We start from the raw sequence: 13,107 nt of genomic DNA, 5'->3' as shown, positions 1-13,107 counted from the left end.
GGGATGTGAGCACCACAGCATTTATTGCCCATTCCTTGTTTCCCTTGAGAAGGTGGTGGCGAGCTGCCTTCTTGAACTTCTGCACTCCACCTCTCTCCCTTTCCATGTCTTCCCCACGACTCTCTGTCTCTCTTTTCTCTCTGTCCCTGTCTCCTGCCATGTCTCTCTCACCCTGCTCTCTCACTGTCTCTCTTCAACGTCTCACTCTGTTTCACCCTGTCTCTCTCTGTCCTTGTTCTGTTCTCCCTAACTCAGTCCCATGCTCTCTTTCTCTCCACCTCGCTCTCTCTTTCTCAGCCGACCTGACTCTTTTCCCTTCTTCTCTTTCTCGCTGCCCCTTCCTCTCTCTGACCCATTTTCTCTCTGCCCCCTCTCCCCTTTTCTCCCCCACTCTCCTCCTGTTTTTCTCTCCAGCTCTCTCTCAACCACTCTCCTCTTTCTCTCCCTCCCTAATCTTGCAATTTTAACTCTCGTCACTTCCTAATGAGTTCTCAGTACTTCAGGAAGTGAAATTTTGAACTCCTCCAAAATAGTTGTCTCTCTGAGGGCATTATATGTTTGTTTTATTTTTAATGCACTTATCCTCCCTCTCTCTCTGCTGTCTCTCTTTCTCTTTCAGTCAAAATGTTTTTGTACTTTAGCTTGTGTTTTTCTCACTTCTAAATGCTAACCCCTCCCCCCACTCCCCCCCACAGCGGTATCTCAAATGCCACTTGCAACGCTTCCATTCTATAACTCACTGGCAATACGACTTGATGAACTGCTGCCCATTTCTCATCCACCGGAATATGTGATGGTCTCCATTTCCTCACTAAGACATCATTTTTTATAATAGTAACACTTAGGGATACAATGGATTCTTTGTCTGTGTAGGCATTTTGATACAATTGGCCTAAATTGTCATCTTTTTGCTGTAAATCAGTTAATTTATCTGAGATGCTATGCCATCTGTCTGGTTTGTCTCAACCATCTGATCAAATATGGTCTTTGCAAATTCCACGCCAACTCTCTTATCGGTACTTTTAGATTTCTTCTGATTCAACTGGTAACTTTGTGACCTCATTACCACACAGTGAGGAAAAATCCCGGGAAATGTGTCCTACAATAACTCAGTTACCTGAGGTTCCACTGGCTTTTCAACCACAGTAGGCAGCACTCCTACTAGTGAATCAGTTATATCATTAGCATGGAAAAATTGTATTCTTTGAACTGAGAGTTTGTCTAGTATTCCTACCATGACTTCTCCACTCTTCTCTGGACACTCTAACCTTACTTTACATAATTCAGCCCTTCTTGTCTCAACGTGAATTCCCGTTACTAGTACCTTTTCTGGCAATAGTCCTTCAGAAGGACATGTCTTCTCATCTTTCAACACCACAGATTGAGAGGATCCTATATCTCTCAATATTGTAGCCTTGTTACCTGCTGGTCCTCGTCTATGTGAATAAACTTTACCTTCACATTATATGTGGTTTAAGAAGATCTGTCACTTCCTTCTTAACCAAGCTCCAACCAGCTTGTACATTCTAGTACAACTTTCTAACCTCCACTGTGCTTTCCATTACCTCTCCAACAAAATTCACTGGCTTATCCTGTTTTTCTACATCTGTCTTCCCAGTGCTTTTCCTAACCCAATAACACTGTGATTTCATGCGGCCTACTTTATTGCAGTGAACACACTGGACCTTTTTAGCTTTTTAGCTTCTCTGTCCCTGTCAATGATTTCCTTTTTACTCTGTGGTAAGTTATCCCTATGATCTTCACCAAGATCTACCTTTCCTTTCTACTTCAGGATTTCTTTTTCCCAATTTCTATTGCTCACCGATTAAAACTACTGTTGGAAGCCTTATCAAAATTACTTTGTTTGTTCTTTCAAAACTCAATGTAGGTTTGACCAGGCTCCCTCATTAGATTCCAGAAACGTTGCTTGTAGGCTCCTGATACAAGCTCATATGCTCTTAAGATGTCTTTATTCAACTCCTTGTATGCCCCAGATTCCTCCTATGATAGTGATGCGAATACCTCACTAGCCCTACCAACAGATTTTGTTTGGATCAACAAAACCCACATGGTCACTGGTCACCGCATTTGTTTAGCCACCTTTTCAAATGTTGACTTTAGACAATGCCTGAATATATTTAAACAGTTTCTGACCCGGCCTTTGGCTACCATGGGTTTCCATGGTGTGGACTGGTTGGGCCGAAGGGCCTGTTTCCACACTGTATGGAATCTAATCCTCATCTTCACTAAGCTTACCTTCAGCCGTCATCTCCATCCGTTTAAGCTGACTTTCCTGTCTCAGTGCCAATTTCTGAAGTTTGACCTCCCTCTCTTGCTTCCTTTCCTGTCTCTCCTTTTTGCTCTCTCACCTTTCTCTTACTTGCTCTTCTCTCTCTTGATCTCTTTCTTGCCTCTCTCTTTCTCTGCCTTTTTTTTTTGCTCTGCTAAAACAGTTTTCAGTTGAATTTTAGCCATCTCTAAATATTCTGATGGTGTTTCCAGCAAATATAAATGCTGAGCTACTGCTGTAATTATCTCTCCTCCTCATGGAAGGAGGAAGCTCCAAGGAGGCAGCCTGTCTGCTAATTCCAGCAGATTGGTCTTAATCACTTTTTGCAAAATCTCCAAGGTCACTGCTTCCACCTCCTGAAAACTCTTGGTAACTGAAAGAGTCATTGCTGTTCTGAGCACTGTTTAAACCAACCGAGTTCAACACCCAGAATAAAAAGATACAAACACCTACCACTCACTGCCTTCGAGACCAACAACCCTCATCCTAAATCACAGCCATAGAACAAATCCTAGACGAGCCCCGATTTGGAGGGTTATGGACAAGGCCAGAACCCTCCAAACATTTCAAGAAGGTAGCCCAGACCCTCACTTTGCTAGTTGTATTAAGCAGGTGTAGAGTGGAAATTCCAGGAGTGATGCAGCTGGCCTGTTTTAAACAAAACAGAATTTATTTACAAGATTACTGAATGAAACACAACAAAAGAGAACAGAACACAGAATAATTTAACATATTCGAACACCCAACAGATCATTCCAACGTAACGACAGTGTTCCAATACTTACAACAATCCCCATAAACACATAAAAGGGAAAATCAAACCCAGGATCTCACAGGAGAGAAGTCAGAGAGAGAGAGGACCAGCCTGGACCTGCTTCTGTGGGTCCAGCAGCTTCAAAACACAACTGCTAAAACCCAAACCAAACCAGAGAGAAGCTGAGCTGGGAGAACGGGCCATTTCCCTTTCATTGTACAAGAGTTTGAGTTTGAAAAAATTGAAAACCTGTTGCATGAGGGAAATCCAAGTTAATGTTTCATCTTCAGTATCCTCAGAACTGTATTAGAAATATTAACTCTGATTTCTCTCCATAGATGGTGCCAGACCTGATGAATATTTCCAGTGATTTGATTTGATTTGATTTGATTTGTTATTAGAACATGTACCTAAGTGCAATGAAAAGTTTTGTTTTGTGATCAGTACAGGCAGATTGTAACAGACAAGAGCATATAGGTAACAGGGTGATTGAACATAGGGAGGGAGACAAAGTTATGCTAACACAGGAACATACGAAAACAAGATCAACATTAGATTTAAAATTTGTCAGGTCTTGAACCTGTTGATATGTGCAATTAACCTTTTGCATCTCTGCCTGGTGGAAGAGGGATGGGAGCGATATTTGATGTTATTGGCGGCCTTTCCAGGAACGAGAAGTGCAGATGCAGTCAATGGATAGGAGGTTGGCTTGTGTGATGATCTGGACTTTGTTCACAACTTTCGTACAGTCCTGTGTAGAGAAGTTTTTGGACTAAGCCGTGTTGCTTCCAGATGGAATGTGTTCTATGGTGCATGTGGAAAGGTTGGTGAGAGTCCTTAAGGACATGCTGAATTTCCCAACCATTCTGAGGAAGAAGGGGCATTATTGTGCCTCTTTGACCATCACATCTCCATGGGTGATCTAGGACAGATTGTTGGTTATCGTCACTCCCAGGAATTTGATGCTCTTGATCACATTCACCTCAGCTTCTGTTTTGGTTTCTGATTTCAAGCACCCACAGTTCTAATTTAAATGATGTATTTTTCACAGAATGACATACTTATGTATTAACAGAGCAACTCAACAATCCATGAACATCCTTTCAGCTTGAGGTTTTTCTGGTCATACACTAATACAGCATGGAAACAGGCCCTTCAGCCCAAACTGTTCCATGGTGACCATGTGCTAGCTCCAATTGTCCGCATTTGGTCCAGATCCTTCTAAACCCATCCCATCCCTGTACCTTTTCAAATGAATTTTAAATGTTGCTATTGTACCTCCCTCAACCACTTTCTCTGGCAACTCATTCCATTCACTCTCTGCATGAAGAAGTTGCCCCTCAGGTCCTTCTGAAACCTTTACCCTCTCACCTTCAACCTATGCTCTCTAGCTATCAATTCTCCATCTCTGGGGAAAGGCAATAAGCATTCATCCTATCTTTGCTGCCCCCCGCCACCCCATGATTTTATACACAATAAGGTCAGCCCTCATTCTCCAACATTCCAAGGGATAAAGTCCTAAACTGGGCAACCTCTCCCTATAACTCAGGTTGATTAATCCCGGTAACATCTTTGTGAATCTTCATTGTACTCTTTCCAGTATTAACTATGTCTCTCCTATAACAGGGTGACCAAAACTGTACACAATACGCCGAGTGCGACCTCACCAATGACTTATACAGCTGTAACATCATGTCCCAACTCCTATACTCGTTACTTTGACCAATGTATGCCAGCATGCTAAATGCTTTCTTCACCATCCTGTCTACCTGTGGCACCACATACCAAGGACTATGTACTTGTACTCCTGGGTCCCTCTGTTCCACAGCACTCCTCAGGACCTTAGCATTTACGGTCTAAGTCCTTCCTTGGTTTGACTTTCCAAAGTGTAACACCTCACATGTGACTGTAGTGAATTGCATTAGTCAATCCTCAGCCACTACCCTGCAATTTTTGACAACCTTCCTCGCTATCAACGATACCTCCGAATTTTGTATCATCTGCAAACTTACCCATCATGCCTTGTGCATTCACATCCAGATCATTGATGTAAGTAACAAATACTGAAGGTCCCAGCACCAACCCCTGTGGCTCACCACTAGCCACAGGACACCAGTCCAAGAAATGACCTTCGACAATTACCCTCTGTTTGCTACCGTTGAGTTAATTTTGAATCCAGTTAGCTATCTCTGGGTTTAGAAGGATCTGGACCAAATGCGGGCAATTGGAAATAGCACATGGTCAGCATGTGCTAGTTGTGTATGCCATGTGACTTAACATTCACAACTCGCCTGCTGTGCGGGACCTTGTCAAAGGCCTTGCTAAAGTCTATATATAGAACATCTGCTGTCCGACCCTCATCTATCCTCTTGGTGGTCAGTTTAAAATTGGAACCATGCAATGGCCAGGAATTGAATCTGGGTTAACTGCTTGGAAAGCAGCTGTGCTCAAAGCACTATACTAACATTGCTCACTGATGGACTTCTGGGTTTTCATTGATGTAGCAGGTGAAGATGGTTAGACCTAGGATGTTTCCTGAGGAGTTCTTGCAAAGGTGTCCTGAAGGTGAAATTGCTGGCATGAACAATAACAACAGTCTTCCTTCTTGCTACTTATTGCTACAACCAGTAGAGAGTTTTCTCTGGATTCTCCTTGACTGTTGTTTTTCCTTGGCCTCCTGGTGTCACACAAGGTCAAATGGTGCCTTGATGTTAAGGGGAATTCCTCTCCCTTCTCCTCTGGAGTTCCGCTTCATTGAACCAAGGCTGTAATCAATGGCCCTAGTGGCACCTAAACTGGCCATCAATACGCAGGCTATTGCTGACCAGGTATTGATTGATAGCCCTGTTAATGACACCTTCCTTCCCATTTCCATGTTAGAGAATGGACAGATGAGATGTTAATTAACAACATCAGAGCTGCCCTCATTTTTCTGTGTAAGACGTGCCTGGGTAATTTTTCACGTTCTCGGTCCATGCCAGTGCTGTTGCTCCATCAGAACACTTTGGCTCGGCAGGTTTTTCGATATTTAAGTTGTCAGGACCCACAACTTTTTAAGTATCCAGTGCCTCCTGTAATTCCATAATATCAGGGAGAATGAGTTGAATTGGCTGCAGACTGGGATTTGTGAACATGGGGACCTCAGGTGGAGGCTGAAATGGATCAACGTCTTGGTATTTTTGCTTGAAGATTGTTGCAAATGCTTCAGCTTTATCTTTTGCACTGATATCCTGGTCTCCCCCCTAACTGAGGGTTTAGTTGTTGGAGAGTAGCCTTCTCACCCAGTGGTTTAATTGTCCACCATCTTTTTATGACTAAATATGCCAGAACATAGATCAGCAGAACTTAGATGTGATGCAAAAATTACTGGTGGAATCCAGCAGGTCTGGCAGCATCAGTGGGGAGAAAGCAGAGTCTCATTAGCTGTGTGATCACTTAGCTCTGTCCGTTACTTGTTGTGTAGTTGTGTAATTTCTGTTGTGTAGTTTCATCAGGTTGGAACCTCATATATTGGTTTTCAGCGCTGCTGTTTGTATGTCCTGTTGTACTCTTCATGGAACCAGTCTGAAGACTTCCTACTCATATACTCACCCAGATGACTTTTCAATGTTGTAATTGTACCAGCTTCCACCATAGAGCCACAGGGTCATACAGCATGGAAAGAAACCCTTCGATGCAAACAGTCCAAGCTGAACATAATCCCCAAACTAAACTAGTTCCACCCGCCTGCTACTGACCAATATCCCTCCAAACCCTTCCTATTCATGCATCCATCCATACATCCATCACCCTCTGCATGAAGGACTTGCCCCTCAGGTTGCTTTGAAATCTTTGCCCTCTCACTTTAAACCTCTGCCATCTAGTTTTGGACTCTGTTACCCTGGGGAAGACCTTGGCCATTTACCCTCTCCATGCCCCTCATGATTTTATGAATCTCTATAAATTCATGTTTCAGCCTCTGATGCCCCAGAGTAAAAAATGTCCCAGGCTATCCAACTTCTCCCTATAACTCAAACCCTCCAGTCAGATTATCAATGCAAGGTATAATTCTGATGCTGCAGATAGCTCACTGAACTCCATTTCACATAGAGATAGTGCCACACCACATGATGCAGTATCGATAAAATGTGTGGCAGGCAGTTTGATGACAATACCTTTGGAATGTCCCAACTCAGTCAGCAGGTGGTGCTGCTGAGCCTGTCTTAGTGAAGAATACTGAAGCCTCCCACACAGAGACCATTGTCTGTCCTTTCCACCTTCAAATTGTGTTCAAACAGGGAAATTCATGGGCTGTGGTAGTTGATAATCAGCAGAATGTTTCCGTACCCGTATTTAATCTAATGCTTCATGGGGACAGGCATCAATGCTGAGCACTTCCAGGGTACACCTCCCCCTCCCCCAACCCTTAACTATTCCATGGGGTTGCTTCCTCTGCTGGCTCTGTCCTGCCAGTGGGACAGGACCTGCCCTGAAATGATCATAGTGTTGTCTGGGACTTTGTCTGGAAAGTGGGATTCTGTGAGTGTGACTATTTTCAATTGTTGCTGGATTAGTCTGTGCGGAATAAACTGCAAATCAATTTTAAGTTTCATACAATGAAGAGTTAACCCCAATTTATTTCTTTGAATCTTAAAATCAAATCAAAATAAATGTTTTTTTAGTTGAAGATTATTCACTTCAATAATCAGAATGCACATCCAATTATTGCAAAATTTAGTAACTGTAGTAACCAGCTGATTAATGCTGAGTTCAATAATCGCAGTAAACAGTTGATTAATGTTCAGATGAGGAGAAAGTGAGGACTGCAGATGCTGGAGATCAGAGCTGAAAATGTGTTGCTGGAAAAGCGCAGCAGGTCAGGCAGCATCCAAGGAACAGGAGAATCGACGTTTTGGGCATAAGCCCTTCTTCAGGATTCCTGAAGAAGGGCTTATGCCCGAAACGTCGATTCTCCTGTTCCTTGGATGCTGTCTGACCTGCTGTGCTTTTCCAGCAACACATTTTCAGCATCAGTAATGTTCAGATGAGTAAATACATGATCTTTGCACTGCCATATACGTCAAAAATATGATTGAAAAGGCCAGAATCTAAATATAGTCTTGCTGGACCACACTGGCACCTCCAGTAAAGAGTGACTGGCTCCTAAATATCGCCAGACAGCTCCCAAACTGGATCTGGACTGTTATTCAAACATTTCCTCACAACAGACAATTTAGACTGGTCCTTGAACAAGGATGAAGTGCGTGGGGCAGATTGGCCAATGGTCTAGCACAAGGCTCAGTGCAATTTTCACCATTTATACAAATGAGCTGCAAATGACCATGTCTCATAAGTTTGTCCATGCTGATGACATCTAGTGTGCCACATAAGCTTCATAATTTCTTTGCAGCAGATCCTTATTGAAGGTATTAGAAAAATGATGGATTACATGGCATCTTGCATTGAATCCCGCATCAACAATATCCAGTGCATGTCAGCTCCACAATCCCAGTGTCCAAACAGAATTGTGCATCTATAATGATGGCCAGCATGATCCCAACTAACATTATTGTGTGTGACTCAAACTTGAAATTTTTTGCAGATGTTTTCAATATTGTATTGATCATTAACAGCAAAGTGTCATTATTGAAGATCATAATCCTTTGATCATAGCCACTTGATTGTCCAGTAAACAAATCCACCCATTTGTTGAGTTCAATTTTAAGACTGAAATCTAATGAAGACATAGTGCCCAAATGAAGAGTGTGGTTATCGCACCCAGGATCAAATTATTATTTAGCCCAAGCAATTTGAAAATATCCAATTATCTTTCCCTTGAAATTCCACAACTAATTGTTTTCATGACAATAATGTAACTATGTTTCCAAATATTCCAGATACGAGGGCATATCAAGTTGCTTTTATCTATCTCACATGTGACTAAACTCACATATGAATCTCAGTGTCCATGTGTAGGACATAGACTTATAATACCGTTATGAAGAGCTGTGAAATAGACAGGACGGAGGCTGGAAGAACACAACAAGCCAGGCAGCATCAAGAGGGGGAGAAATTGATGTTTCGTGTGTAACTCTTCTTCAGGACTGGACGATCAGCAGGTGGAGATGTCAACTTTTTTTTGTCTCTAATGCAGGACTGTGAAGCAGAGATACTTACAGAATGGTGATATATTTCCAAATCAGGATGATGATTGACTTGGAATAGAATTTATAGTGCATGGTGATCCCATGTATCTGCTGCTCATGTCCTTCGAATGATTGTGGATTTGCAATTTTGCTTGAGGAACTTTAGAGAATTTCTGCAATCTAATAATTGGTACATATTGCTACTACTGAGAGTCAGTGGTGGAAATAAGATGGTTGTGGTGGCCATCAAGTGAACTGTTTTATCCCAGATGGAGTCAAGCTTCTTGAGTGTTGTTGCAGCCTCACTCATCTCAGCAAATGGAGAATGTTCCACCACACTCCTGACTTGTGGACAGATGGAAGTCAGGCAGTGAGTTATTCCCTGCAGTATTCTTAGCATCTGCCCTGCCTTGTCACCACTGTATTTAAGTGGATAGTCCTGTTCAGTAATCTCATGATGGTGATTATTAAGGAATCAGTAACGGTAACCCCATTCAATATCAAAGGACAATTGTTTGATTCACTGTTGTTCGAGTTAATCATTGTCTGGCATTTCTGTGCCATGTATGCTTTTTTCCACTTTTCATTCCAAGCCTGCATATTGTCCAGGTCTCACTGCATTTGGATAAGGAGTACTTCAGTACCGGAGTCATCGCAAATGCAGTGTAATCATTAGCTAATATCCCCATGCCTGACCCGATGATGGAGGGAAGTCCCATTAATGAAATTACTGAAGATGGTCAGGCCTAAGACACTCCTTTGAGGAACTCCTGCAGAGATGTCCTGCAGTTGTGACGACTGACCTCAAAGAACCACAACTTTCTTCTTTTCTGCCAGGGATGACTCCACCCAGGGGAGATTTTCCCTGATTTTCATTGACTCCAGTTTTGCTCAGGCTCCTTGAAGCCACACCAGGGCAAACACAGCCTTGATGTTAGGTACAGTCAGACTCACCCCACCTCTGGAATTCAGCTCTTTCTGTCCATGTTTGGACGAAGGCTGGAGTGAGGTCAGGAGCTGAGTGGTGTCACTGTGCAGATTGTTGGTATGTAGGTGCTGCTTCATAGCACTGTTGATGAAGGTTTCATTCACATTTTCATGATCGATATCATATTGATGGAGTGGGAATTCGCCGGTTTGGCATTGTCCAGTTATTTATGCACAGCACATACTTGAGCACATTTCCACTCTCTCAGGTATATGTCAGTGCTATAGCTGAGCAGGAACTGCTTGCCCAGGGGTACAGCATGTTCTGGAGCACATGTCATCTGTCCCATTGCTGGGATGTTGTCAAGGCCCCAGCCTATACCCATTAGTGTAGGCCAAGTTGGCATACCCATCAGCATAGTGAATGGGTTTAGCCTTATCTTTGCATTGATTTACTGGGCTCACCCAGTGTTGATTATTGCAGATATATGTGGAGCCTCCTTCTCCTGCAATGAGTTCACTATCATTCATAATGGGAAGTGACAGGACTGCAGGGCTTAGATCTAATATGTTGATTGTAGAATTCCTTAGTTCTGTCTGTCACATCCTGCTCATGCATGTGGTGAATGTGTTGGTGAAGACCACAGCTTGAAAGTCATTGTGAAGCAGGCGGAGAGTGGTGACAGAATTCTGTGGGCATCCACATTTGAGGAAGGTATCCCTCACGATCCACAGAGTCAAAATCTCAAAGATTGAAGAAGACCAAGTACAGAGGTTGCTGCTATTCCCTGCACTCTGCTTAGATTTATCACACACTGACAATCCTGGCCATTCAGCCTCTTGATGGGCTGAAGCTACACTGAGACTCAGGAAGAGCTCTTCAGCCCCTTGGAGGACACTACCGAGGAGGAGGATTCTCATGATGACCTTACCCATGACAGACAGTGGGAAATCTCTCTGTATGGTCAGACCTGTCTTCTTTCTTGAAGTTGGTCACAATAAAAGTGTCTCTGAAATCTCCTAGCATGCTCTCTTCATTTCAGATAAGGATGGTGAGGTGGATTCATGTCAAGAATGACTCTCTGCCATATTTTAGTCCTTCACTGGGGATTCCATCTGTGCTTGTTGTTGTTCTGTTGTTGGAGGTGTTTTTGCCCTCAGGGTGAGTTGGAGGGTTGCTGAGATGGTGTGTGTAGTGTGTTGTAGAATGGTGTCAGGAATACTTGTGCTGAAGACTGTGAATTGGTGGAGGTGGCCCTCAAAATGCTCTCTCCAGTGAGTGCTGACTGCCTTTCGGTCTTTGAGGGACTCGGTGTTTGGCTCTTAGTGGGGTCACTCCTTGGGTACTTGGGCTGAAGATGGCTTTGATTGCGCTGAAGAAGCCACACACCTTGTGGCTGTCCGTGAGTCACTGACTCTCCTGCTGACTCTCTCCACCCATCATGTTAAGCTTTTCAAGTGTTGCTCATTCAGGCAAATTGGAGATTATGTCATCACATTCCTGACTTGTGCCTGTCTATCTCTTTTAAGATTAGGAGATGCCGTTGTTGGACTGGGCTGTATAAAGTTAAAAGTCACAGAACAACAGGTTATAGTCCAACAGGTTTATTTGGAAGTATTAGCTTTTGGAATGCTGCTCTTTCATCAGATGATTGTGGAGAAAAACATTTAAAGATACAGAATTTATAGCAAAAGTTTACAGTGTGATATAACTGAAATTATATATTGAAAAAGACCTGGATAGTTTGTTAAGTCTCTCATCTTTTAGAATGACCATGTTGGTTTCAGTTCCTTCATATGTAAATCACAAACCCTTTTTTAAAAGTTACATTCTCAAGTGCACTTTAACAATTGGTGTCATGTCAACCCAGATAAGGTGTTGTAGGTGTTAGCTCCCTGTAAAGGCTATCTGTTCCCAGGTAGTGTATTGAAGGTGTGAGCTGCCCTGTGTGAGACTGTCTGTGCCACAATGGGCAGACTGATTCTAATCTAAAAAATGGATTTACAAAATCTCACATGGGAGTCATTCAGTATTTGAACAAAGTAATATGTAATTCTGCAAGTACAAATTCACCCCACAAACTTATATGTATATGTGTATATGTGGGTGTGTGTGGGGGGGCGGGGTGGGATTATGAGTGACTTTGAGAGGGTGTGTATATGTGTTGAGTGTGAGTGTAAAGGGGTTTAATTCTGTGAGAGGGCGTGTGTGGGAGTATATGTGTGAGTGCATGAGAGAGGGTCTGAGTGTGTGTGTGCTCCATTCAATGCAATCCCACTAAGCGTTTTTGTCATTTGCAAATTTGAAAATATTATAAATGGCCCCCACATCCAAATCATTGTGAACTGCAGGGGCCCAAGCACTGATCCTTCTGGTAACAGCTTGACAACCTAACATGACTAGGACATGACCTTACGAAACAGCTTGAGGGACCAAATAACTCATTGTTCGTTTTTACTGGGCATTGCCAGAACCATGTGTTGATTTGACTGGAGTACGGGATGGGTGGTTGTATTAATGATCTGAGGGAAATCTTCATGGTGAGTACAGATTAAAATCAGTTGATGATTGAAACATTTCTGGACCATTGCCCAATTTCAAGGGTTTTCCAAAAACTGGTTCGATTGCTGCACATAGGTTGATTGAAGCTGTAAATAAAATCGACAGCAATTTATTCAATAGTAGATATTACATCATGAAATGGTATTGAGAATTGTTGTAATGACAGTACAGCTAACATTGTGAACCACTTTCTTTCTGTTCCAGATTGAAGGTGTTCAGTAGAAACACGAGGTGATGCTCCAGATACAAACTAAAAATCTGAGTGAACACTGTCCCAGTAAATGAGGAGATGAACAGTTTCGAGCTGGTGGATTAATACACTGAGTTACTGCTGATTGCTAACGTTTGAGATCGGACATTAATGGAAGATGAACTGCTGGTAGGAGGCCAAGATCGTGAGGTGTAGAGAGACAAACATCTCTGGACAGACCTGGAAAAAATACAATCT

The sequence above is a fragment of the Chiloscyllium plagiosum genome, unplaced genomic scaffold (assembly GCF_037043375.1).
Source record: "Chiloscyllium plagiosum isolate Xiang-an unplaced genomic scaffold, Cpla_swu_hap1 HiC_scaffold_15, whole genome shotgun sequence".
Classification (NCBI taxonomy): Eukaryota; Metazoa; Chordata; class Chondrichthyes; order Orectolobiformes; family Hemiscylliidae; genus Chiloscyllium; species Chiloscyllium plagiosum.
The sequence above is the reverse complement of the archived record's forward strand: the minus strand, read 5'-3'. Positions refer to the sequence as shown.